Below are 25,695 nucleotides of genomic sequence, written 5' to 3'. Positions count from 1 at the left end.
GAATAAGTTAAGTTGTAAAATATTTTAAAGGAATATGCCTATCACAGAGTGAACTGCATTGAAAAATTTCATGCCTTCATCCACTAATTCCTCCTTTTCAAGTCAAATTTCATTTTGAATCCACTACGGTAGCAGCTTTAGTCAGTGACAGAGATGCTGACTGCTCATTGGAAAGACATGAAACTTCACTTGAATTTTTCCTTCCTTTCCTTGAATGAAGATGACTCTATGAATTATGAGGACACTATTTCTCTGAGGAATGTGGAGACTTTGCCCTCCAGGTCACAGTTCAAATTTAGCACAGATGGAAATGACCAAAATTTTTAATGATTTTAATGAATTTTAAGCTCACAGTCAAGTTTCTATGTCATTTCAGATGGTCACGTTGTAGAAAGGACAATCACTACTGGAACTAGCTGCCACCCTTGTGTCTTGTCTCATGAGAGGTCAAAAACAGGCCGCATCTGAAAACTATACTAATCTCTTGCACAGTCCACTGGTAGTGTTTGACTTCTGTAGCAGGAGAGCTGGGATCTGCAGACAGAAAGGATTTATTATTATTAACTTATTCATTGCCATTGTTGCTCATATAGAAGGGGAAGGAAGGGAAAAGGATCAGAGCCCTTAGAGCCCACCTTAAAATTACTATATAATACGCTTGCTAAATCTGCTTCAGCATTTGTCTCTGCTGGTCTCAGTTTGGTAAACTCCAGGGAACCCTGACAAGAGAATTTTATAATACATGGAAGATATTTGGATTATATGTAAAATATATTTATTTTCAAAATTTACACCTTTATTTTCAAACTTTACACCTTTAAAACATCCTTATTTTGCTGTCACTGAAACTGCTCCTTCCTAGAAGGTATGAGCTGCTTCCATTCTAGTGGCAACATTCTCATTGATTTTGGATGTTTGGAATAAGACTTCTAATCCTTACCATGTTTACTCAAAGTTATATTTTGTTTTGATAACAAAGTCATACTTTAATGTGGAAATTAAATAAATACTGTATAATTTAAACACCTTCAAAACAATGCTGGGGAAAAAAAAAAAAAAAAAGAATGAGTGGGGCACTATATATGATTCCATTCATATATGAATCCCACATTCTACATATTCAAATTACAGGTAGTGGAATATTCTGCAGGGTAAAATGCACTTCTTAGTGCTCAGATGAATCAACAGTATTAATCTTTTGTTTATCCTAAATCAGAAAAAGTAGGAAAAGGTATGTTATCCCTCTTATTGCTCACATTTTTCTAAGAATTAACTTAGCCCAGTATATCACATAGTGGTGAAGCAGCAGCAGAAAATTCTGTCTGAAGAGGTATCTTTGAAAATGTAAATCTATTAAATGACTAAATTTACTTTAAGTTGTTAGTGCCTCATTGGGCCATGCTCTGTTCTCCGTTTCAAAGGCTTGCCAAGTTCATGTAGGTGTGCTGTGAATCAGGGGTCTTTTTCTACCTCAGATGAATTCCTGCAAACTGGCATTTCATCCAGTGGAAATTGCTGCGATGGTATTACCCTGATAAAAAGAGGACAAATATTAAAGATTAAAATACGTACATTTGGTCTAAAAATGATCCTGATGACCAGCAACTTAATTCTTGCACTGAAAAGAGTCTCTGGTTCTCAGCAACTTCCAAATGTAAAATAGCTGGGGGATCATACTAAGGTGTCTCTTCTCTTGAAAAATTTTGGGGAAGAAGCAGGTCTGACAACCTATATATTAATATGAACATACTGTGTGTGTGTACCCAAGAATGACCATAAGTTCTTAAAATATTGAAGAAACTTCAATAAAGTTTGGACAAATGATGAACAGCTGAGGTACTTATTTATTCTGGGGACTTTGGTTGAAAGGGAATTTCAGTAAAGTGGGAGGATAGGAGTTTAATAAATACATAGGCTGTATACACAGAAACATCCAGAAAAGTATGTCACTGAAGGGAAAACAATGAGATACTGAAACTGATGTGTGTTTTTAACCTTCTCCCATTCCATTCCATTCCACTCCCCTCCATTCTATTCCATTCCAGCGGTTTTGCTTTCTAAGAGGCATGTTTGCACATCTGGTTAGAGGAGAGAGATTAGGCTGAAAGGACACCTCTCTAGCCATGACAGAGGGAAGAAAAACCAGAACACATTTCAAAAACATACTGAATAGATTAGCCATATGGTTTCAGTACATTTCATTCGTTTTCACAGACAGAAAACAAAAAACTTCTTTTATAAGCCAACATTCAGCTCTGGGATTTAGAGACCCTAAGTGTAGAAATATCAAGACATGACAAAATATGGAGTATGTGAGCTGTGCAGAACAGTCAAAACATGCTAGTTCACAACAGCACACCTGGCATTTAGACTCGTTGTTCACTTCCCTTCTCTAGTCTTCTTTATCATACACAAAGCTGTTTTCCAAGATAACAGACTCTGTCCTTGATTCATTTTACACTATATGGATACATACAGTCTGACTATAACCTTTCATCATTATCTGCTTTTGTCTTTAACAGACTGACCCTAAAAAGTATTTTGGGATACCTTTAGAGAACTAAAGCATAAAATCATTCAGTTTTTCTTACTAAGACTGCCAAGTGATAATGCCTGGTAATCTAAGGTTAAAGTATGATTCATATTATGAACTCTGTTTTGCACAGGCTTCTAGGAAAACGGGATGGGGAACAGAGAAACAGCAGCATAACTGGGCAGAATGGTACTGAAATATGTTTATCTAAAGTCTCAAAGGAAGATAAGGACCATTTTGAGTAGTTAAGTTATGTTTTATCCACTGAGTATATTTTTATACTGTACCTTGCTCCTATTATTTATGAGTCCTGTTATGTGAGCTTGTTGCATCTTATGTAAAAGTTTGCTGCAAACTGGGATTTGGAATCTATCTTCCTGTGATCTCCCTTAATTAAAATACTTGGTAAAAAGAAATAAGTTCTGGATATAGAAATAAAAATAAGCATATAGCTATATAGGAAAAGCCAGAGGGAAACACTGAAACTATCCCCACTCAAATTCTGGGCAAGTTCTCTGTCAGATCTGGATCTGAGCTCTGTGATTCACAGTTTTGCCAGTGGGTCAGCTGCTGGTAGCCAGCAGTCTAAAAGACAGTGTAATAGAGAGAACCTGCCTAGAAAAAACAGTACAGTAATCCCATGGCTGCCACCTTCCTTCCTCATTATGGAAAGCAGAAGACCATGTAGATATGTCTTCCCCATTGCCCTAGTGGTTGAAGGCACACTATCCATCATCCTCAGGTCTATTGTGATGTTTCAGGTTTACTATTTTGGTTTAAAAATGTCAAGTGATAATGTTTGTTTTTGGAGAGGTCAGCATAGTTTTCAATGAATGTCAGAAATTCCTGATTTGTAAAATCATTCCCAGTATTAAAACCAGCTACTACCTCTTGGAAACTAAATTGTACCACGGATCATGTGGCCCTCTGTGAGTTAATGGTTTTGAAAGAACCATATACTTGTCAGGGTGGTACTAAAAGTGCATCCTGAATTTAGGCTGTGGTTTTCATTTGTGTCCCTGAACCATGAGGACATTGTTTTCTTTAAGTACCAAAAAAGAAAGAAAGAAAAAAAAAAAGTGCACTGCTGAGTTTTGCTATTAGCTTGAGACGATGTTGCATCCAACGCATTTTGAGGCCATGTACCATAGCATACATTGGAAGTTTTCTAGGGGCTGCATACATACTTCTTACTGACCATTGCAGGCAGAAATCTGCTGGGACAAAATATTTAGCATTCTTGTCATTCCAATTGTTTATCAGCTCATTAGGCTGCAAAGCAATTTTCATGTATTTTCTAATTGACACAGGCATCTTTATTATTATAATTGTTACAATTATTATCATTATTATTATTAAAAGCATCTGTTAAAATTAATAATAGCTGTCAGTTTCAAAAGTAGACAATGAAGAAATGAAGTTGGAAATGTAACTGTAATTCCATCCTTAGATCGTGCTTATCTAGATTTAGAGCAATTTTTTCAAATGATTTAATATCATGATTTAAATAACTTGTAGATGTGCCTTAATATATGCCAGTTTTATATTGTCTGAGAACAATTTGCATTTCTTGTGAAGAAAGTTATCAACTATGTTTTTGAAAAAATACTTGACCTTATCTCCTTTTCTAATAATGCATTAATTGTGTTTGATATTCAAAATTCAGACTGCTTTGATTGTGAATGCATGAAATTATGTATATTTCAGTACCCATATACTATACAGGTCTTCACCTAGGAAAGGTCTTAGCAAAGTAATCCTGATATGCTTTCCTAACTTCCTTAATAGAACATAAATGGTAGTAGTAAGCAGTTACTTTGGACCATTTCACCCCCTGAAAATTAAGACTTACAGAATATTTTTTGTAGTTTTTTCCTCACAGAAATTAGATACCTCATGTGTCTTGCCTGGTAATCTCTGACATCAGAATTAGCTCAGATACCTTTCGTTTCTGTTTAAAGAAATGCATGAGCTTGTTATTGAAAAGTTGTGGGTGGTTTGCTTTGTAAATTTCTTCTTCTAAACAAATCTGTGAAATGATCAATCAACCACTGTATATTGCCCAAAGTCTCACAATTCAGCACTCAAACAACACTTTATTCATACAGAGCCCTTCTGTGCTCTATAGGTGACAGTGCCTGAGGAGGTACAGTAAGGGAAACAGAAGGCTCCCTTCCTCATCTCAATGTGTTTGGCTGCAAACAGTGCTCAGTAAGATGCCTTAAAATGGTGTGAGACACAGTGTGGCAGTTGTGTATTTTTATGTTAGAGTGTTTATTTATAAAGCCTAAAGGAAAGGAGGTAAAGGTTTCCTGTATTCCATAAATACAGCTAGGTCACTGGATAGTATAACCTTGTGGTTGTCAGAGAGGAAATTCCATGTAACTTTATGTGATTATTAGACTCTGTCTCCCAGCTTGTTTTTATCATCTCATGAAAGGCTGTCAGGAGAAGAGTGAAAGGTTAAAGAGAAGTTAGGGCTCAGTCAGGGATGTGCTGAGTGCTTCACATATCCCCCATTCCTCCAAAGAAATTAATGGAAAGTAAAGTTCAACTTTTCACAGCAGGTGCTATGCACCCCTGAAGATCAGCAGTTTCACTCCACTCCTTGTGGTCTTCATGAAATGGTGAAAAGATGTTAGGAGATACAATCTAATAATCACTGGATGTACACTAAGGCATGGGTTAAACACCTCCATTGAACACTAAGGTGCTGAGGGAAATGGTTTTGGTGATAACATCAAGCATTTATAATAAATATAAGACAACATGCCTGCAGAATATATCAGGGCAAGAACATACAAGCAGGATTGCATTTTAGATAGAAGCATCTGTGAATAATAAAGATCATTAGGAACAAATAAAGATCAAGTGTTAGTCTTTGAAAATAAATGAGTATTATCACCTGAAAGCTCACCTAGGAAAGGTCATTCTATGTTCACAAACCATCCTCCGGGCTGATTTGGAATAGACACAATATTCTTCATGCATTTTTCCACCCATGGCTGGTGCCGCAGTTTTTAGCTTGTTAGCTTTATTTTGGAGCAGGTGTCAGGATGCTACCTGCAGATTATTTTGAGGCACTGGGGGAAATTTTCATCCCACTGAAGTCGGGGGAAGTTCTGCCATAAAAATTTAGTCAGTCCAGATTTTAAATGTTCTAAGGTGATTAATATTGGCTCATATTTTTTAAACAAGAGTAAATGAAAAATCTGAAGTCTGTGTGGTGTATTTGGCCTATTCCCAGTACTGTCATAAAATGACTTAGATGACTAGTCAACAAAATATATTTTATAGGTTCTCTGTATTCAGATAATTGATGGTCAATCTCTCAGTATCTAGTAATATTTCACATTATCTATAACAAATTTATTTATTTTTGGCATTTAGCATTATGCTTTTATCAAATAGTAAATAAATTGCAACACATGGCAGGAATTACAAGTAGTGTTTTTCCTTCCAGTGAAATATGCTGCTGATAGAATTGTGTACATATGATGAACTTTATCCAATTGTCCACTGCCAAGATCCTACTGGTGTTGCTAAGATACCTGCTAATAACATCCCTGCAATCCATGTAGACTCATAATATTTCAATAACTTTAGTTTGACAGATAGATGATTTTCATTGAGTGTTGAAGAATTAAATTGTTTCTGCCTCTCCTTGCCTCTTCACAATACCAAACTAGCAGTGCAGATGGATGTTTTCTCCTCCCTGACAGAGAACTCAAATAGTTTCATTACAATTTCTAACAAATGTGGTGTTTTAAGACAGTAAGATGGGAACACCAGGAGTGCACCATCATTCTAGGAGAAGGTTAAAAAACAAAACAAAACAAAACAAAATAACAACAAAAACTCTTAACAGGCTTTAGGGAATTATTTATTAATTTGATGAGGAGAGGTACTCATGCTTGCTTTTTTTCTACACTAAAGGGTATAGTCCATATGTTTCTTATAGAGATCTTAGATTTAGTATATAGTAGGGGAAAACATCAAAATGGTAGTAGACAGTCATGTAATCCATAAAGTTAGTAATAATACCGTGTTTCAAGGGATTAAAAAAGGAAAGAAATACCCCAAACTTTTCAAAGACTGGTAAACACAGGATGGGTCAATTGAACTCATTAGGATGAGAGTGAATAAACTTTCATTTTATAAGTGAATAATTGGGAATATTTAAAATTATAGTTATCACAGAAACAAAAAAAAATGTGAACAATTATATGAGCATACCAGATCTTGTAAAAACCAAGAGCCTTAATTAAGAAAAGATCTAGATTCCTGTGAAGAATTTGACTCCTATATGATATTCAAACATGGAAAATATATTTTGCTTGTCTGTTAGGTTTTACAACATTAGCAAAAAACCTCCCTTCATTAACAAAAAACCTCCTAATAAATTACATAACACAAAAAGTAAGACTGTGACAAAAGATGACCAACATTGTCCCTGCTCACAAGGCAAAAATAGTCTTTACTGAAAATACACTTAAATTATATACTAAAAGAGGTTGTAGCTGGGATTTCACTTCAAAACTTATCTGTACAGAGTACATTATACTTAGGGAAGTGACTAGAAATAAATATGCTATGGTTACCATTAAATGTTCCCATTTGCCAGCGGTGACCACATGAATCATCTGAGATCACAACTGTTTCCCCTGCAATTACAAGATATATATTTGTGGTAAGCTTGAGGTAACCAATGAGAATGTTCCTTGTATGTGATTTCCACAGTACTTGGACACATGGATTGGAAGAAACAAAACAAAACAGGAACCACACTCAAGATTTGATTGGGAAAAAAAATCAAAAAGATCTTATCTGTACATTCGGGAAATGACTAACAAAAATATAGAGATGAAAAAACTTTTTACCTTCAGCTATTGTTTAACTTCTACTTTGTCTAAATAGAAATGGATATATCCAAGCAATGCAAAAACAAGGGGAAAACTATGAAAAACACTAGTAAAGAAGCCACACATCCTGTAATCCCATGAGATACTTCCAAGAGTTTTATGCACTACGATAAAGAAATCTCCTCATCATTAAAAGTGTGTCAAGTAGGTCCCTCACATTTAACTGTGATTTTCATATGCTGCCAGCAGAGATTTGTGCTCTTAGTAGCTGCATTTTTCATGAGAAAGAGGTCTTCTCTCTGCATGCATTTCTTTGACTCAAAATATTGCTTTAGGCAAAGAGCTGCTCTTTCCAGGTTACACTCTCATAAGGAAATGAAAAACAGTTCATGTTGTAATAAGAACAGGTTTCTGATGTTTGCATCTGCTGGTGTCCCAGAAATACCAAGAAATCAGCCTCTTCAAAGGTAAGTACAGAAGGAAAAAACAGGGAAAAATGTTTAGTCCAAGGGGTGAGTAAAGCTTCATTTAATCTCAACCAATTCAACAGTTTGTCAGTCTTTCTTCTTGTCTCCTATCAGCAGAAAGTTAACAGATGTGCTGTGATAAATTGTCTGTGCCAGTCATGCTGGTTGCAGGTAAAAGAAATTATTTTTATTTGCCATTTTGTTCTGACTTGAACCTAAATATCAAAAAAAAAAAAAAAAAAAAAAAAAAAAAGCCCTACATGAGAAGCAATTACCATAAAAAGCATCGTGTGAGCTGAATGTATTGAATTATAACAGAAAGAAAAAATATGTGTGACTGCTAGATTCCACTCTAAGCCTTAATGTTTTGACCACCAAGGAACTCAGTATTATAGTTCTGAAACTTTCTCTTTTTATTATGTAGAAATTTCCTTACACAACAAACAAACAATTATTTGGGTAAATAACTACACGGATCCTCTGTATTCAGTTGGATACCGTACTAACTTTGCTCCTTAAGAGGCAGTGGTACAATTAAATATGCACAGTGATGCTAGACACACTAGATGTTCCTCTTGTGCTCTGAAGAGCCAGCACACCTCTGCTGAGGCAGGACAAGGTCTGGAGGTGAAGCTGTACAGAGAGTTAGCACTTCTAGCACTGTGCTGTGGTTAGGAATGCCATGTTGCACTGAGCTGCCTAGGCAGACATTTTTAATATCTCACTAAAGGATTTTAAAAATCTGTCTCACTTCAGGAAGGCTTTATGACTGGAATAACTTTGAAATAAGTCTGACAATTTTACTAGCTTGCATTCTGAAGTGTTGGCTCTTTCCAAAGTTCAGTCACTTTTAGTAGGTGCATTACAGCAGATGAACAAACTATAGAGGAAGAACTACTGCTCAGCTATTACTGTCACTTGATGATTTCTTTATTTTTCATATCCTGGGAATGTGCACAAGTGTCTCTTACTCTAGCTGGCTACAAGATTTTATACAAGCATAAATGAAAATAGACTCGAAGCCATATGGGTTAAGTTTCATGATTCATATTATTTGGCAGGTCTCCACTGAAAGTAAGACCTCCAGACAGCTCTTGTTCAAACCAATAACAGGACTATAGCTGCTGTAAAATATTAGATTTATTTTCACCAATAGATTTATTATTTTTCTATGCTGAAGTTTTCTATTTATCTCCCAGCATGATAAAATAACTAGGAATGAAATAACCACTCCTTTAGCTCTAGTGCCAAGGAATAAAATGTGTATGTCCAACCAAGTGGTACCCTGCCTTTCCACAGGTCTGCTGAATTATTTTACACCATTCATTGCCTTTACTGAAGATTAACCACATGGGTGTCATTAATTTCACATAGCTTTAGGCATAGGAGTACCACCCATGTACACTGTGATTCAAGACTTGTACTGCTCTTACGAAGTTCAATGCAAAAGGCATCTTTGGCTTTAAAGTCCAGCTTTCATCTTAAAAATCACCTCTGTAAAAACATCATTGTGTGATCTGAATCTGTGTTTCAATAGTTTGCATACAATATTTTCTCAGTGTGTATGCAAGAAAACCAAATAAGTAAAAATAAACTGAATATTGCTAAGCTTTCTTTTGGTGATTGGTAGCAAGTAATATTCCAGATTAGATTCCTTGTATACATTACACTTATAACAGTCCAAATATATTTAAGTGGGCTTTTGAATACATAGGAAATAGCATGAAATTAGTGCCTTCCATTGCATTGTTGAAAGATATCGTAACAGTGTGATTAATAAACATACATAACAGACTTTTAAAGAAACTCTTGTCTTTAAATTCCAGTGTAAAACACATTTGAGTCATTTGTCATGTATTTCGAGTGTTGTTTTTTTTTTCTTTGTCTGTTTGTTTTTCTGGAAATTTCAAATCAAGTACAGGAAACATTAAAAAGATGGCCTTCTCCTTGAAGTAATAAACAAACATAAAAATAATCAGCTCTCTGAATAACCTATAGAATATACATAATTTACTCATCTAGCATAGGAGCTGTGAGCCACGTAAAGAAGTGAGTCATTGTAACAAAAATATAAATATATAAAAAGTGCTTCACTTATTTTTCATCCCAATATTGTATTCACTTTATTCACTTCTATGGTCATGACTTATAAGTTTAAGTGCAAAATCTCCAGTAATCCTGACCTAAACTGATCCATTTTTGATTGTGGCTGAAAAGATATATTTCTTTTAAGAAAAGATGACCGCAATAGACATGCTTCCTAGTTAAATAGTTTGGAGATGTGAGGAGAATATAAAAACATGTTGAATTAAAAAAATTTTGGACAGGCCTGTTAAGTACAAACCTAGCCATGGCATCAGTACAGTGATGGATAACATGCTTATGATTAAAGAATTACTGTGTGCTCTGGAAAAGTAACCGTATTCTATTATTTAAAAAACATATTTCAAATAATTTCTTGAATGTGAAAGGTCAAACCTTGGTACTTAGCCCAGCAAAGTAGGCTACAGAACTCAAAGTACTTCTGGCCCTCAGGGAGGACTGTCTGCAACAGGATGATATTCTATCTCTGAGCAGCCCATTGGAGATCCATGCAATGAACAGAACTTCACACGTCTGCCAGGAGCTTCTGTATGGGTCTTGCTGTAAACAGAAACAAACAATTCTAAGTTTCCACTGCAGTCACTCTAAAGCTGTCACTGCAGTCACTCTATTATGCTTCCCTTTTGGCTAGACACTTCAGATGTCTGCTCTCTGGAGAGTCACTACTCTCCAGAGTGTGTTGGAGCACAGCAGTCGTCTGAGGGCTGTGTTCTGTATTTGCATTTTGTGGACATCTAATTTGCTGTTTTCCCATCTAATCCTCTTCTATAAAGAAAATTTCAGTGATGTTTTATGCAGCCTTCATAAAATGGTGGCTTGAAGAGAATGCAAATGTACCTTCCAAAAGTAAAACTTGAATACATTGGTTTATTTTATATCTATATCTATATCTATATCTATATCTATATCTATATCTATATCTATATCTATATCTATATCTATATCTATATCTATATCTATATCTATATCTATCTATATCTATATCTATATCTATATCTATATCTATATCTATATCTATATCTATATCTATATCTATATCTATATCTAATCTATATCTAATCTATATCTATATCTATATCTATATCTATATCTATATCTATATCTATATCTATATCTATCTATCTATATATAAAAACAAACAAACAAACAAAAAAAAAACAAAATTTATTCAAACCATTACTAGTAATGTTTGGTCAGAGAAAATAACTAACTGCAAAGCTACCTTTTTATTTTCAAGGAAGTCTGGTTTTATATAAAGATGATAAACACACATCTGGGCCTTCACTTATGAGTAATTTAATGTAACCAGAATGACTGCTGCCCTGAAAAGCAATCTGAGAAAGATATTGTGTCAAAAACAGTGGTTTGTCTTGCGAAGAATACATTACCTTCTAATTTAAATCCAAAGCCACATTTTGAGTCTTTTTCTATTCACGTGTTCTGCCTGATGTTATATATATTTCTTTATACATCTTAAATCGGTGTGAAGCTAAAGTCCACTGTCTGTGGACTGCAGTATATTGCGTATAAGCTTACAAATGACAAATGTAGTTGGAGACCAACCTCTGCTGTTCAAGGAAAATTTCTGGCTTCAATCACTCTCTCTTCACCTTGTTGTGTGCTACTATCAGCCACTGAAAGATACTTCTTCTGAACCCTGCATATTAAGTGTTGAATCCACCTCACACAGCTTCTACAGGGCACGCAGTGCTTCATTTGGATCCTCTGGTGTCTTCATGGTGATCTGGTGGTAATGTGATCTGTAGTTGGCCTTTGTGATCAAAGAAAAGGCTGGTCCAGCCATGTTGGTATTTATCTGTCTGTCAAGAAATATTATTTGTAACTGTAAATTTTGTGTCATCTGGAAGGCAGAGCACTTCTATAGGTTTCATAGTCACCACACTTGGAATATCTTCTTTTACCAGCTACGTTAAATGACAGTAAACTCATGTCAAGTCATGTAAAATGTAGAAAAAAAAAAACCCTACTAACCAACCAACCAAACAAAAAAACCCACTTGTTCATAATAGCCAAAAAACCAACACACTTGTCAATTTTTATTGAGGTGAATAAACAGAGAAAAAAACTATTTAACCTGCTTACATGAAGTTAAAATGTAAAGATGTCTTTCTACTTTATGGTCTTTATTGCAAGGCATTAGATTTCCCATTGTTTTGTATGTTTTATTCTTCAAGTGGCGTTCTTGACAGAGACCGTCTTTATGTAGAACATTTTACATCTATGGATTTTAAAATTCTAGTAAGGATCTAGTCAGATATAATGTTGTTCTTGATATAGCTTTTCCCCCCAAACTCATTTGCTTCTAGAATTAACTTATCTGAAGGTAAGCATCTAATCCCTACAGCTAAAACAAATATTCCCTGGCTGGTGATACCTTTGGAGGTGGACTGTCATCTGCTGGACTTGAGCAGCTCCTTTGTTCATTGGAAGTTTAAATAGTCTCCCTTTCTCTCCCCCATCAATCGTTTGCTGTGCACCTCCTGATGTGAACTATTTCCCTCCTCTTAACTCATATTTTAAATTGATCAGTACCTTAGTGAATGCACTTGACACAAACATCTTACTGGTATCAATATGTACAGTTCATTGCTGGCTTTGATCAAAACATTATGGGTGATCACAACTTCCTGTCAAACTATGCCTTGTTTCTTAGTCCTGTTGTTGTGTAAAGGTCCGAGAACATGGAACTAGTCAAGTTCTAAAATTGATCATGGTCATGAATTATTTGTGATTGACTCCTGATCAATATATCGCCAGGACATTGCAGAAAAATCTTCAGGAAATGCAACCCGTTTTCCTTTGCTGCCAAATCGTAATCATCTGGCCAATATATCTCCTTCAACATCCTGACAGGCTGACTACTTACGTTCAGACTGTCAGCAAAATGTCAAAACCAATGAGGAGGAACTTCCATAATGTGGTCAAGAAAGGAAGAAAAACACAAAAACAAAACAAAACAAAAACAAAACAACAACAACAAAAAAACACAGAACTGACAAACAAACAAAAACGAAAGCATAATGTACAAATCTGACAGGAAAAGGAAAACTTAAACTCTGTCCCATAGCTCCTTGTAAATGTTAAAGAAAAGATGCTACCAAAGTGTCCAATCTCTCTTATCATGGCCACTATTTCATTCTTGCACTTTTGTTGATCTCACTAATGCCAATCTGTGCAGCCCAGGGCAGATTAGGAGAGATGTGCAGTAAAGGACCAGTGAATCATGTTTAATCATTTCACCACTGGCAATTTGCTGAATGTAATGCTGAAAAGAATTTAATTCATTCAGCTTATCAGATTAATAAAAAGTTTTTATACATAGTGCCTATGAATATTTTCTGTATATTGTAACTGCAAGTAGTCTTTTCCCTTACCAAGCCCTAGACAGCATGGTTCAGTAGAAGGTAAATAGAGTTAATTGGTTCTAGTTCTCTAATCACTGCCTAGTATCCAATGTCTATCTAATAGCTCTGAATGCAAATTCATATCCAGCTTTTGGCTTGAAACTCCCCCAAATTTGGCAGCTTTAATACCTGACTTTTTGTGAGGCTAATCTGCCATTTTATTCTCACTTTAAAGATTTATTAGCTTAACCAACCAGACCCCCATCTTGAGAGCTGCTTAACAGGCAATGTCAGAAAATGCAAACCACACTGATCATTTGTTCTGTGTTCAGAAGTGTAAACCTTCAATTAGAGACTAATAAGCTGTTACCTTATATAGGATGTCTTTAAATGCTTGGTGTTTACAACATAGTACTTGTACATACTTAGGTAACTAGAGGTTTATTAGGGAATGCTATGCATCTTATAGCAGGCACTATTGTAGGTTAATATGGTAGAAGTGGAAAGGAACTGAACAGTGTGTCCTTGTTTCAAATGGCAAAAGCAGCTTTAGATTTCAGGATTACAGACTTCATTCTGAGAAACACTGAATCATAGAATCATACTGAATACAACTCTTGCTAAAATGCACAACTACTCAACACCTATTAAGATGAGACCAATTGTAAGAAGCCAAAATTAGTTCTGAAGGTTTTGCTCAAGTGAAAAGTCAGGTGTCACTGTAGCATAAAGGATTTGGTGTTGATTTTAGCTCAGAATTTCCGTTTCTCACTGCCCAATGCCATCCAAGTAAGTAAAGTGAGCCAGAAAGACCTAAAGTGTGGTGTAGGGGCCACAATGGTATTCCTGGGTATCCACAGATACTAAATGTTTGTTCTGTAGCTTGATTTAAATGAAGAAAAACAAGATCTCCTTAGAGCTGAACAGGTACTTTTGGTGCTAAAACTCCTTTGTTTAACCCAGCCAGAAAAACACTCAGAGGAATTCTGCACATCAGAAGTTAAAATATTTTAATAGTGTGGGCTGTAAAGTGATAGAAAATATTCATAAGTATGTATTTCTTTCTTGTTCTTACTAATTGCAGTTTTAAACTTACAGTAGTGTGTTTCACTCCTCCAGCCACCACATGTATGTGTGGGCATTTTGAGGGCCTGAAATTTTTTGAACAATTGCCATTCAAAAATTATTTGAAAGGTTAGGTTCCTGCAAAGGGCTTCATCTTAAAAACAGCTTAAAAACAAGAAAAATAATATCACTTCCTAGCAATAATTCATGTTTTAAAATACAAGCCATTTCTAGTCATCGAGAACACAAGAAAATTATAACTTTTAACTATTTTAACTAGTCATTCCTTCCTGCCTTCTTTCCTTCCTTTCTCATATTTTGGAAACCAAGTAACATTCTTCCTAAAAAATTACCTAAAAACTATTCTTGGCTAGCCATTGTGTATGCCGAGGTTTTAATACTGAGAGCATGTTAATGGCCAAATTATAAACCTTTGAGAATTAGAACTCAGAAGACAAACATTAACAGACCCTTAACTGCAGTAGCACAAACCAAGATGCTATAAATTATGGGGTGGTGGTGTTAAAAGCATTGGCTTCCTGGTATCTGGCACCCAAAACCTTTTCATTTGGGTATATATCAGGCTGCAGAGAGGTTGCCACTTGCCACTTGGCCAGTATTCAGCTGGCAAAGCTGTTTAATATTCAGGCCAATCGATATCTCAGGCTAAATATTTTATTGTCATGCCATGAGAAATATTTACCCTTCTCTGTTTTCTTTGTCTTTCCTACAGTCATTCATTCTCCTGTCTACGATTTCTATGTGAGACAATTCTTGCCAAGTTTTGCAGCTATATGTATGAACAATTCTGACACATTATTTTAATGAGCTAATTTCCGTCTTTATATGTATACATGCAGTCAGGATAGCTTCACAGATTTCTCATGGATCACAGGCAAGTACTTGTGGTATGCCTTCCTTCACATGAGCATGAGCACATGCCAGGTTTGATGCCAGGTTTGAAAGCAAGCTTTGAACACAGGCTTCTCAGAGACTTTGCAGCCTTCATTAAGCTGAAATAGTCAGTAAAAGGAATTTTTTATCCCCTCTGCAGTCTGATAGCTACATTGTGACACAACTCTGTTCCTCTGTGCCTTGTATAGCTGTGATATAGCACAGGAATTTTAGCATTACTGTTCCTACATCCTGTTTCTGGCTATGTGAGCAGCAAAGCTTTTGGATACAGTCAGCCAAGTCAAGAACATGGCTTTTACCATGTGCCTTCTGAAAGAGTAAGCTAGGGGCATACCCTCCATTCTTGGCTCTGCTCAACTGAACTTTTTCAAACTCTCTGATACTCATGCAAAATGGAAGAAAAAAGCTTGCTTCTTTGTATGGGAGTATGAAGCCACGACTATTTATAAAGGACATGAATTGCACAGCAAGATGGTGTGGTGTATCGAAAAGCACGAAAGCTCTTCCTGCCTTCCTGTTTATCTGCCATGACTTTTACAGGCATTTGGAAAGGCATTTGGAAACCACACACATCTCACCTAAAGTAAGATTCTTCTACACACAAGAGTTTGGGTATGATGCCTTAATAGTAGTTTCAGCAGTTTCCCAAGAGTTAAATAAACAGTTTACACAATCAATGTGCGTGATGTATTAGCACCTCCTCCCTTGACACTCTGTTTTATTGCTCCATTGGTTACCTGGGTCTAACAACAGATGCTCACCCACTTTTTTGTTTGCAAGCCTGCTGGGCAAACTAGATTGGAGTATGGGAGAAAAACATCTGTTTTTTGAGTTTGGTATTGATTGTCTCACTGCTCTAATAAGATTCTTATTACCTTACCTGAGGTCAGACTACATCTAAATGAAGACAATGTTTCAACAGATTAAGCTTCACTATGCTTCATTGGCTTAGGACAGCTGCATGTTTGCTCTGTGGAAGCATGAAAATGTCTGCCATAGAAATAACAGAGGAAATATTTAGACAAAGCTAGTGAATATTCTGCATGATTATGTCAAAAAATAAAAAAAATAAAAAATCCCACCCTCTCTCCATTGCTTCGAGGTGGATCTGTATGTTATAATATAGTTAACAAATCTGAACACTCAAGAACATTAATTGATCCCCAGGTCATTCTGTGTTTAATCCTAAAATGTGGCTTTGATAAGACAAGTTACTTCCTCCCAAATGTTGGGAGATCTGAGTTCATTGTCTGTGAGCATAAAGTCTACTCCAACCCCAAATCTTATTTACTTATTTGTAAAACCACCTTGTTGATTTGATATTGAATATAATCAGATGTGTTGCCAGAGAGCAGTGTTTCAAATAAGCATGCACTGAAAATCATGAAGAGGTCAGTTACTGAAAGGGCAATGAGTTGCACAGGAGAGTAGTGTTGAAAAATTTAGGACAGTAACTCCTAAAACTGCTTGAATGTTTCTGGAGCACATCTGGACTCCATCCATATAAACAGTATCCTGATGAAAAGCCCCGTTCCCAGAATAGTTTGTGTCCTTAATTTGAGGGCTAGTAAAGGCCACAATGAATTAAGTGTGATAAGCAGTTGCATTCTTTGCAGTCCCAAGGGAAGCTGTAAAAGTAATAGGTCAGATTTAATTCCTGAATCCAGCACATAAGAGATTGCCTCCTATTGTTTTGTTTTGTTTTCAAAGTTAGTGGGGTGCAGAATTAAATCCATTGTCTTTAATTAGGAGAAACTTAAAACTACATCTTTCTATGAGGATTATGTTGGAACACATGGAATAACCACACATATAGGAAATATAACACTCCTTATTTGTAGCATTTGCTATTCTCAGTAAGTGGGCAAAAAGTGTTGCAAACAGACATGGGAAATAGTTAACATTTAATAATGACCATTGCACACAATATATTCATACACATATTCACAGGGCAAATAACCAGTGCTACTTGATTAAGTACAGCAAAACAAATTCAGACTGCTTATAAGGAAAACATTACTTAATTGAAGCAATCTATTAGATTATGGAATAGCTTCCCAAGGGGAAAACAGGAAGCTTATTGTCTGAGTCATCCTAAAAGAGCTTCCATAAAGCACTGGAAACTATAGTGAAGAAACAATAATATTTTGGCAGAAGATGGAACATATTGCTTAACATGCCTCTCTCTTCACTGCTATCTGTGCTTTGGTAATTTTTAGCCAGATTGTAAATCTGAAGGTTTGCATCCTCAGGGCAAAGACCTGTAAATTTGATCTCAGTCTGATTCCAGTTTAGAACTCGACTCCAAAACTAGGAAGTCCGGCAGTAGACCAGGCTGCAACTTTCTTAGCACCACAATAAATTAAATAAATAAATAAAATAATAAAAAAAGTCTTAATTTGAGAAATGAATCATGCTCTTTTCTAATATAGTTATATTTTGCAAACTTTTAAGAATTAAGCCAAAAATAGGTTGGGGATAAAGATAGAGTTTTATGAAGTTAGGTGAAAAATATGCAAAAATTAGGTAAAACCTTGTATGACAGTATTGGCTGAATTTCACTTTTAACCTTTGATTTTGCTGAAAGTCGAGCCAAAGGGATAAAAGTACAGATATACCAGAACTAGAACATACATAAAAAGTCTTGAGAAGAAAACATAATTTTTCTTCAGATACACCCATTAACCGTATATAAACAGTGTCTTGGTTCCTTCTTACCAGTAATTACAGATACAGTGGTAAGAATATATTCAGAGAACTGAAACTTAATGCAAAACTCAAGGAAAGTACATAAGAAATTACGGCAGTTTGGTTATTTTTGCTCTGTATATAATTTTCGTCCATCTGTTTGTTGTTATTTGTTTATTTGTTTCCCTGGTTATATCAGCAGCAAAAAGAACAAAATTTGAACAAAATAACTGTCATTGATTAAAACAGAGAATTTCAGAAATCTCAGAATATCCAGACTGAATTTGAGAAAACCCAAATTACCTAATGCTTTTTTATCATTACAGGACTGTAACCCTTTCTGTAAAAATCAACAGTGAGCTAAAATTACACCTTTTTCCAAAGGATTACAATCTAATTTAAGATATTAATTGAAGGGAAGTCAACAGAAAAATAAGGATAGTGATGAGACAGAAGAAATTTATGAGAAAAACATGTTTGTCTTATTCCTTGTGATAGACTGGGTACATAGTATGCTTTTCTAACTCTTCAGGCATTACCCAGAGATGATTATACAATTATTAATATTATTTTATTGTTTAGCTAAAACTGTAGAAAACCCCAGGTAAAAATATCTGGTGATATTTTGTTTTGTTTTAGAGACACAGAATATATTTTCTCCTCAAATTTGTAAACAAACATTGCACTGCAGTACAACCCATTTTTTTTTCCAGATTTTTCTAAAAATTTGGCTGTTTTAGAAATAAAATATTTTGAAAGCAATCAGCTGTTCTCCACAGTTCCTTTGAACCGCTCAGCTGTAATACTGAAGATCTGAACTGTCTAGAATTTAATACTGATGATAATATCTGCAACAGATGATAGGTGCATTTAAAGGTAGAAAAGGCCTACTTTGTTTTTCCATCTGCTCTTCCATTTCGTCAAGGTATGTAAAATTAAAATAAGCTAAATTGATGGCTATATTTTTATAAAGAAAGAACATTTTTCTACGATCAAGAAAACCATTTTAGTATAAAGAAGCCAACATACATGTATGAAAGTCAACATATGAACAAAACAGTGTCTAAATTTTTGTAATAATAATTCAAGGTTGATTCACAATTTTAGTTTACCCTTGGAAATAATGAGCACCATCTCAAAATGGAAGTGTTAGCATACGTTTCATGCTGTTGATGGTTCCTGAGTAACACAGAAGCTAAAATTCCATGAAATTGCAAGTTAAGAGACTGTTTCCTTTTTGATCCACAATATTTCTGCCAATTCACTCATGTACGAGGAATAACTATTCAAAAATAAAAATGAGTGAAAACAAAATGCAAAAAGTAACTTTATCTTTGAACAGAAGGCAGAAACATACACAGCTATGCAGAGCATACTTGAAAAGCTAAACAGAATATTATTGGAATAAGATTGAAAACAAATGCTTTCAGCAACTTTTCCTGGGCTGGGCTGTCTTTTCTCCAGATTTCTTTAATTTCCCCTTTGCTTTTGGGCTTCTTTTTACTGTCCAGCAACTTACCTAATAATGAGAAAACAAATACCAGCCCTTAAAAAATATGACCACATGCTTCCACATGGCTTTATATATGAATTCACAAAACCAAACTCAGTCTTTCTCATGGACACAAATAAAGCATTGCTTTCCTATGCTCAGTTAATCTAGGAAACTGTGGCTATCAGCTCTATTTTTCCACAAGCAGACTTGAGTCCTGGAGTAATTGCCAGTCTTACAGTAGCTGTTACTTAGCTAGAAATTAGCTTGGCTTTCAATCTGCAATGTTAGATTTAAACAAAATAAATGATTATTCCTGATATGAAATACTATAATCAAAGGCTGAGAGTACTATATAACCTGTAAAATCCTATTTAAATGTTAAATTTGGCTGTTGATGGCTGTAGCTGGCATCAGTACTGCTCAAGCCTCCTTTGGTTTTGGGATGCTAAATTCCTGCTATGTGATTACAGGAGCACAAGAAAATGTGCATTAAACATCTATACTCTGTGTGAAGCCTGGATGTTCACCAGGCACTAAAACTGGTATTTCAACGGCATAGTTTTTGTTGCATGTGCTTTGTCATCTCCACTTCAGTTCTCAACAGAAATATTTCAATAAAAGCCCTGTTAATGATTATATTGTTTCAATTTTAATCAATTTTAATCAGAATCAGATCTAAGGGGAACCCAAATACAGAAGAGAGAAATTATTGCACAAAATTTTTGAGCCCTGGAGAAATTTATTTATTTATTTAGAGTAGATGAAGGTAGGGGCTACTGGGGAAGAGTTTTCAGAGCCTCTTCACCAATGCTTTAAGTACATACGTGCTCAGTTGTGGTCTCTACTGAACACATTCTAACAATATATTATGAAAATGGACACCATGGTTGTTCATAGTTATGATAAAATCTATTTTTAAAGCATTAACAATGTTTTAAGTACTTCATATATTTATACAAAAAAAAAAAAAAAAAAAAAAATCATCTCTCCCAAACAATTTACAGTTCCAGCATAAATTAACATCAAGTTAACATCAATAGGTTTATTTTATACCAGATGGACTGACCATTTGTTTACATGAGATGTTGCTCAGAAAGCAAAGCATTTTTCTTTAATGGTGAGGTGTAAGCACCTGTCCAGCTCTAAGCCTTGCTTAAAGTTACCCTATCTTTAAGTATTCTGCTGAATAGTAGAGCTTAAGTACTTTATGGAAGTAGGCCTTCAGATTCAACCCTTATTTTGGTTGACACATCATGGTCATTGCAAAAGAAATTAAAAGAAAGTAAGATTGAACTTGAAGTTAAAATAATTGGATAGCTTTGTGGAGCTCTATAAAATTTAGATTTCTGAAAGCAAGCTATTTAAATTTCAAATTATACTTTATTTAGATATTTAAAATAAATTTCTCAAGAGCTTAAGCTGCATATATAAACTATGTTTAAAATAGATACATATTTATATGCATGATTTGTATTTGAAAGAAGAGCAGGCATTAGGAATCGTATACACTCACTGCCAACAGCTAAGTCTGTTACATTAATCTTTTGGTCCACCAGAAATGCTCTAATTCAAACAGGGCTACTTTGTGTCTGAGGAAAGGAAGTGGCCATATTGAAAAAAGCAGAAACACTGAACAGCCTCGTCTCTGTATACTTTTGCCTAAACAAGGCAAAAAAAACAACAACATGTACAACGGAGAGGTTACGGAGAAAAGTAATAAAGCATAGGCCAACTCTGGAATGAAAAGGGGTATATGAAAGATAATTTCTTGTATGCTATTAGTAGATGATCAGGATAGACTGTCAGATAGAATGATTTTCATCCTTTATCTTACTTAAACTTCGGTCAGTTAAATGTTGAATAACAATAGGTAGCATATTAGGTATTTGTCCAGTGAATAATGATACATGGAGAATGACAACTATTTATGCACTGCATCCAGAAGCTCCCCTAGACAGGTCTACTTCCTCCTTTGCTACATAGTGAGTGAAGACTACACCCAAGCAGTAAGATCAGAGATGACCACAGCATACAGGTAAACAGGGAAGAAAAATAACTAGTGCATGAGTATGGTAGTCAGCATGGTAGAATCATTTCCTTTAGAATATAAAGTGTCAGTCTAATTAGCCTATGAAACATAGGATGCAAACACATTATTATCCCAAGAGCAGACTCTCTGGAGGAACGTACAAATCTGGTCACAGACTATGCTGCAAGATGTACCTGAGAGCACTTCACATACCTGTCCTTGAATGTGTCGTTGAATGAAATTAGCTAAAACAGTTTCGGAACTATGACTAAGTAGATCCATTTGACAAATGAATCTAGAATGAGAAGCAACTGTAGGTGTTTAAATCCTTCCCCACATTGATCTATACATCCTTCTACTACTTAACTCACACTAGGGAAGCATTTTCGGATCCTACCTTTTCAGGCATATTTATCATGCCAATGTTATAAGCAGTGTAGGATTTGGAAAGATGTGAAAAAAGGCCTATGATATAGTCGCAGTATAATAACACTGAGCTACAACAGAGCAGTATGTTTCTTCTGTGGTGTAGCTAGCCAGGCATCTTGCTGCCAGGTTTCCATGATCTCCTAGGGTAAAATGGAAATCAGTTGTAGTTCTCAATACTGTAACTAATAAGGAGCCACAGAATGCAGAGCGAGGGTAGATCCACAAAATTCACCTTTGGAGGAAAATGGGGAAGCTTCTGTGCACTCCAGTTCATAGAGCAGAACTACTAAACTGGCTCTTTGTTTGGTTCTGACACAGTGCCTGCTAACATAGCAGCAGTACAGCCTTAAGGAATGTTTTTGCTATCACATGCATAAAAGCATCCAACCAAAAAATAATGAATGCCTGCAATGTATATACAATTCACAAATTTGTATATATATGAGGGTATATCCTAGTCTTGTGACCAATTCACAGGCATGAATGCATACATGTGTGCATGCATATATGCAGTTTTGATTTCCTGTTTATGAAAAAGGCACTGTAAGAGAATTTTATTAGCAGATAATAAAATGTGGGCCTCTCGGATGCTTCATACAAGTGTTTCAGTTCATTTGTACTCAATGGGACATTCAGAATACAGAAATCTAACACTGACACATTGATATCTTGAGCTTTTAAGCGTAATATTAATTTTCTCATTTCAGAATCTCATTCTGCCTATTGATTTGCTTATGCTTACTGTCACAAGACTGTATGATAATTTTTGGACACTGAACCTTAGAGTCTACTTTCTTCTAATATACATGAAGCAATTGCTTTGTTTCCTTCATTTTCAATAACTAGAAATCTTAGTTGTTCACTTGTGGAAACAGAAGCAGCAATGGTAGTACACTGAGCAAGAGTTTCTGAATAATTTACTCCATGATTCAGAGGAATGGTATGAGGAATAATCAAGAGCCAGTACCAGCAGAGACAATGGTGGTCTCTATTGGATGTTAAGATACAAAAAATAATGTCAGGAAAGAGGCTGATGTTATGACATTGTTTCTGTTAATTGTACCTGAATTCCCGTGTTTGTCCTTGTGACTTGTTCTACTCCTTAATATTATAATGAGGAGAAAAGCCTTGAACTGGCATCAAAAGCTAACTGAGAACAACATGAGTGGTTTGGGTGTAACCATGCTATAGTGAAAATATATGATTTTATCTATAGAATCATAGGGTCTATGAACCACTGCAACTGGTGAGCTACTTTGAATAGTGCAGATCAGAAATCCTAAGACTGGGAGTCACAACGGGTAATAAAATCATCAATTAGCAATGAGACAATGCAACAAAGAGGAGAGTATCATACTATGTAATACAGCTTGCTGGAAGAACACATCTGACTGTAACAGTTGATGGGCAACTCCTCCTACTAAAAGGTTTTCCCTGCTACACAATCAATATATTTGGTCCGCTATCTTATGATTTATATTTTAGAGCCTTTACCATTTTCAATTATAAAATACGGTATTCCCAATATTATTAGATTTTTGTAATCATTTTCTTAAAAACCATATTATTCATGCCTAAGAATGTTTGACTTTTCTTAAACTTAGTATCAGTGAAATATAAGAGAGGGTTTTGGTCCAGCGGCATTGCCCATGTACAGGAAACATATTTCCAGTGTTTCTGGTAAAAGGGAAGTCATAAGTAATCTTACTTGTCTCATATAATAATCTAACTCTGTTCACAAGAACTGAAGAGCTGACTCAAGATGAGAAATACTTTTATTGCAAATAGAGTGAGTAAGAAGCAGAAACTGATAATAAGTTTGAAATCATGAGGCACACCACTGGGGTGGGTCATTGACAATGAACGAGAGGGGACATCCAGAAAGACATGGGTGTCAAAGGAAGAAATGCTAGCAAATCAAGTGAGAACCAAATTATTGTATTTTACAGCTTAAAAAAAAAAAGTGGATAGGCTTTTAGGTTCTTCTAGGGTGACATGGAAGCAACAAGTTCCCATGTAGACATTGCCCAGACAAACTGAGGAGATACAAAACTAACGATCTGTCCCTTGTGGTTTTAAAGGAATTCAAGGAATGTTTCGTAACAGCAGAGTGTTTAATCCTTGTTTGCCTTATGAATTCCAGTTCTGGTCATTACATTTAGCCTACCTAAATGACTTGCATATTTTCAATTGGATAAAATTATTCTTTACTGTCTTCTCCTAATTAAATTAAAATAAATAAATAAATAAATAAATAAATAAGACAACTGTGGAAAGCCTACAAGGGAGGATTTTTTTTAATTTTATGTATTTATTTATTTTCTCACCAAAGGTGGCAGTATTTCAGGTGAAAGTGAGATGCTTTGCTTCAAAATACTCTTGAACCTTTGTGGATTACAGCTCCACATAGATATAGTAAAAATTAAAACAAACAAACAAACAAACAAACAACAATTTAAAGCATAAATGCTGACTGCATGTTGAGTGCTCAAAACAGACACAGATTTAGCTGCCTTTTTATTATCCAGCAATTTCTGAGGAACCTTTTTTTTTTTTTTTTTTTTTTTAATTAAGTTCATTGCTGTTACAGCTTCTAGATCATATATAGTAACCTCAGGATTTTGTTGTGGTCTTATTTCCTTCCTTTGGCCATTCAGTTTCAGAGCCACATTTCCAGCTATTTCCATGATTGCCACACCTCAGGTATTAATATTAAATTTCTCAGTATCACTTTGACAGAATGGCAGTTTTAAATTGATGTAATCTGGAAAATGTGTGCACTTATGAAGTCTATTAGTAGCACAGACAAAGGCCTTATTTGAATCCCGATATGGGCTTATTCGACTAGGGATGAGCAGATGGTTTGGAAGGAATCCAAGACCACCCAAACTGACTGTCTGTTACTCTGCTTACACTAACACCAGGTATTTTCAAGTCAATTTTGCTCCAAGTGATATTAGAACAAAAATATTCTCATGCCACTGTGCTGGTTTACCTATAATGTTTGCTTGCTTGTTTTTGCAATGTTAAAAAGTTTACAAGATATTTTAGTGCATTTTTAAAATATATATTTACTTTTGAAAGTGGACATTGAAACAACCAGAAACCTTTTTATATGGTATCATGTTCAAAGCTCCAATGGTTACTGTCAGGATAGAGATTTCAAATTCACTACATAGACCTCTACCACTCGAAGGAATACCTGAATAAAGTAAGTAGACTATCATGTTCATACAGTAGCACTTCAGGCATAAATTTTACAGCTGTTTATTGAGAGCTGAAATGCATTTATATTCAACAACTTTGGATTCACTTTCATGTTTTGAAAAGAAATGTGAACTAGCTGAGCCTGCCCATCAGGTTGTCTCCCAGACTGGTCATGTCTCTCTCTGGCTTATTGTCCCATTCCTCCACTTCTCCGACTCTGACTCCACACTTGTTTCTCATAGTTACCCTTCCCAACTTCATCCTCCACATTGCCATACGTCTTTTCCATTTTAGTTTTTCTCTCATCTGTCATCTCTTCCCTATTCCACAGTAGCCTAGGAGTGCAGAAGAGGCTGCCTTCCTTTCCACTGTGTTTGTCAAGGCCCTGACAGCACTCACAGATCTGCCTGTCTTTGCCCACTCCTGGGACTCCCCAACCCTGCTGGTGGCACAGATGCCCATATCAGCCCAGGGCCACCACCTCCTTCCCATATGAAGCTGCAGCAGGGCTGCACTCCAGCTCCACACAACACAATG

General features: G+C 35.5%; 1 long non-coding RNA gene across 8 annotated transcripts in view; it reads right to left on the bottom strand.

Annotated features, from left to right (window-relative positions):
* The window catches only part of LOC137857580 (uncharacterized), a 278,206-nt gene that overhangs the window by 13,729 nt on the left and 238,782 nt on the right, over positions 1–25,695 (bottom strand). For 7 of the 8 annotated variants that reach the window (XR_011097158.1, XR_011097156.1, XR_011097160.1 and 4 more), the window contains 4 exons: positions 11,529–11,785; positions 10,341–10,505; positions 1,372–1,531; positions 353–534 (listed from right to left, as the gene is read on the bottom strand). This is a non-coding gene — a long non-coding RNA (uncharacterized lncRNA). The remainder of the gene's footprint in view (positions 1–352; positions 535–1,371; positions 1,532–10,340; positions 10,506–11,528; positions 11,786–25,695) is intronic. The other variant, XR_011097159.1, reaches the window with a different exon arrangement.

Source organism: Anas acuta, chromosome 5 (assembly GCF_963932015.1).
Source record: "Anas acuta chromosome 5, bAnaAcu1.1, whole genome shotgun sequence".
NCBI classification, from domain to species: Eukaryota; Metazoa; Chordata; class Aves; order Anseriformes; family Anatidae; genus Anas; species Anas acuta.
This window is presented reverse-complemented; position numbering and strand designations above follow the sequence as displayed.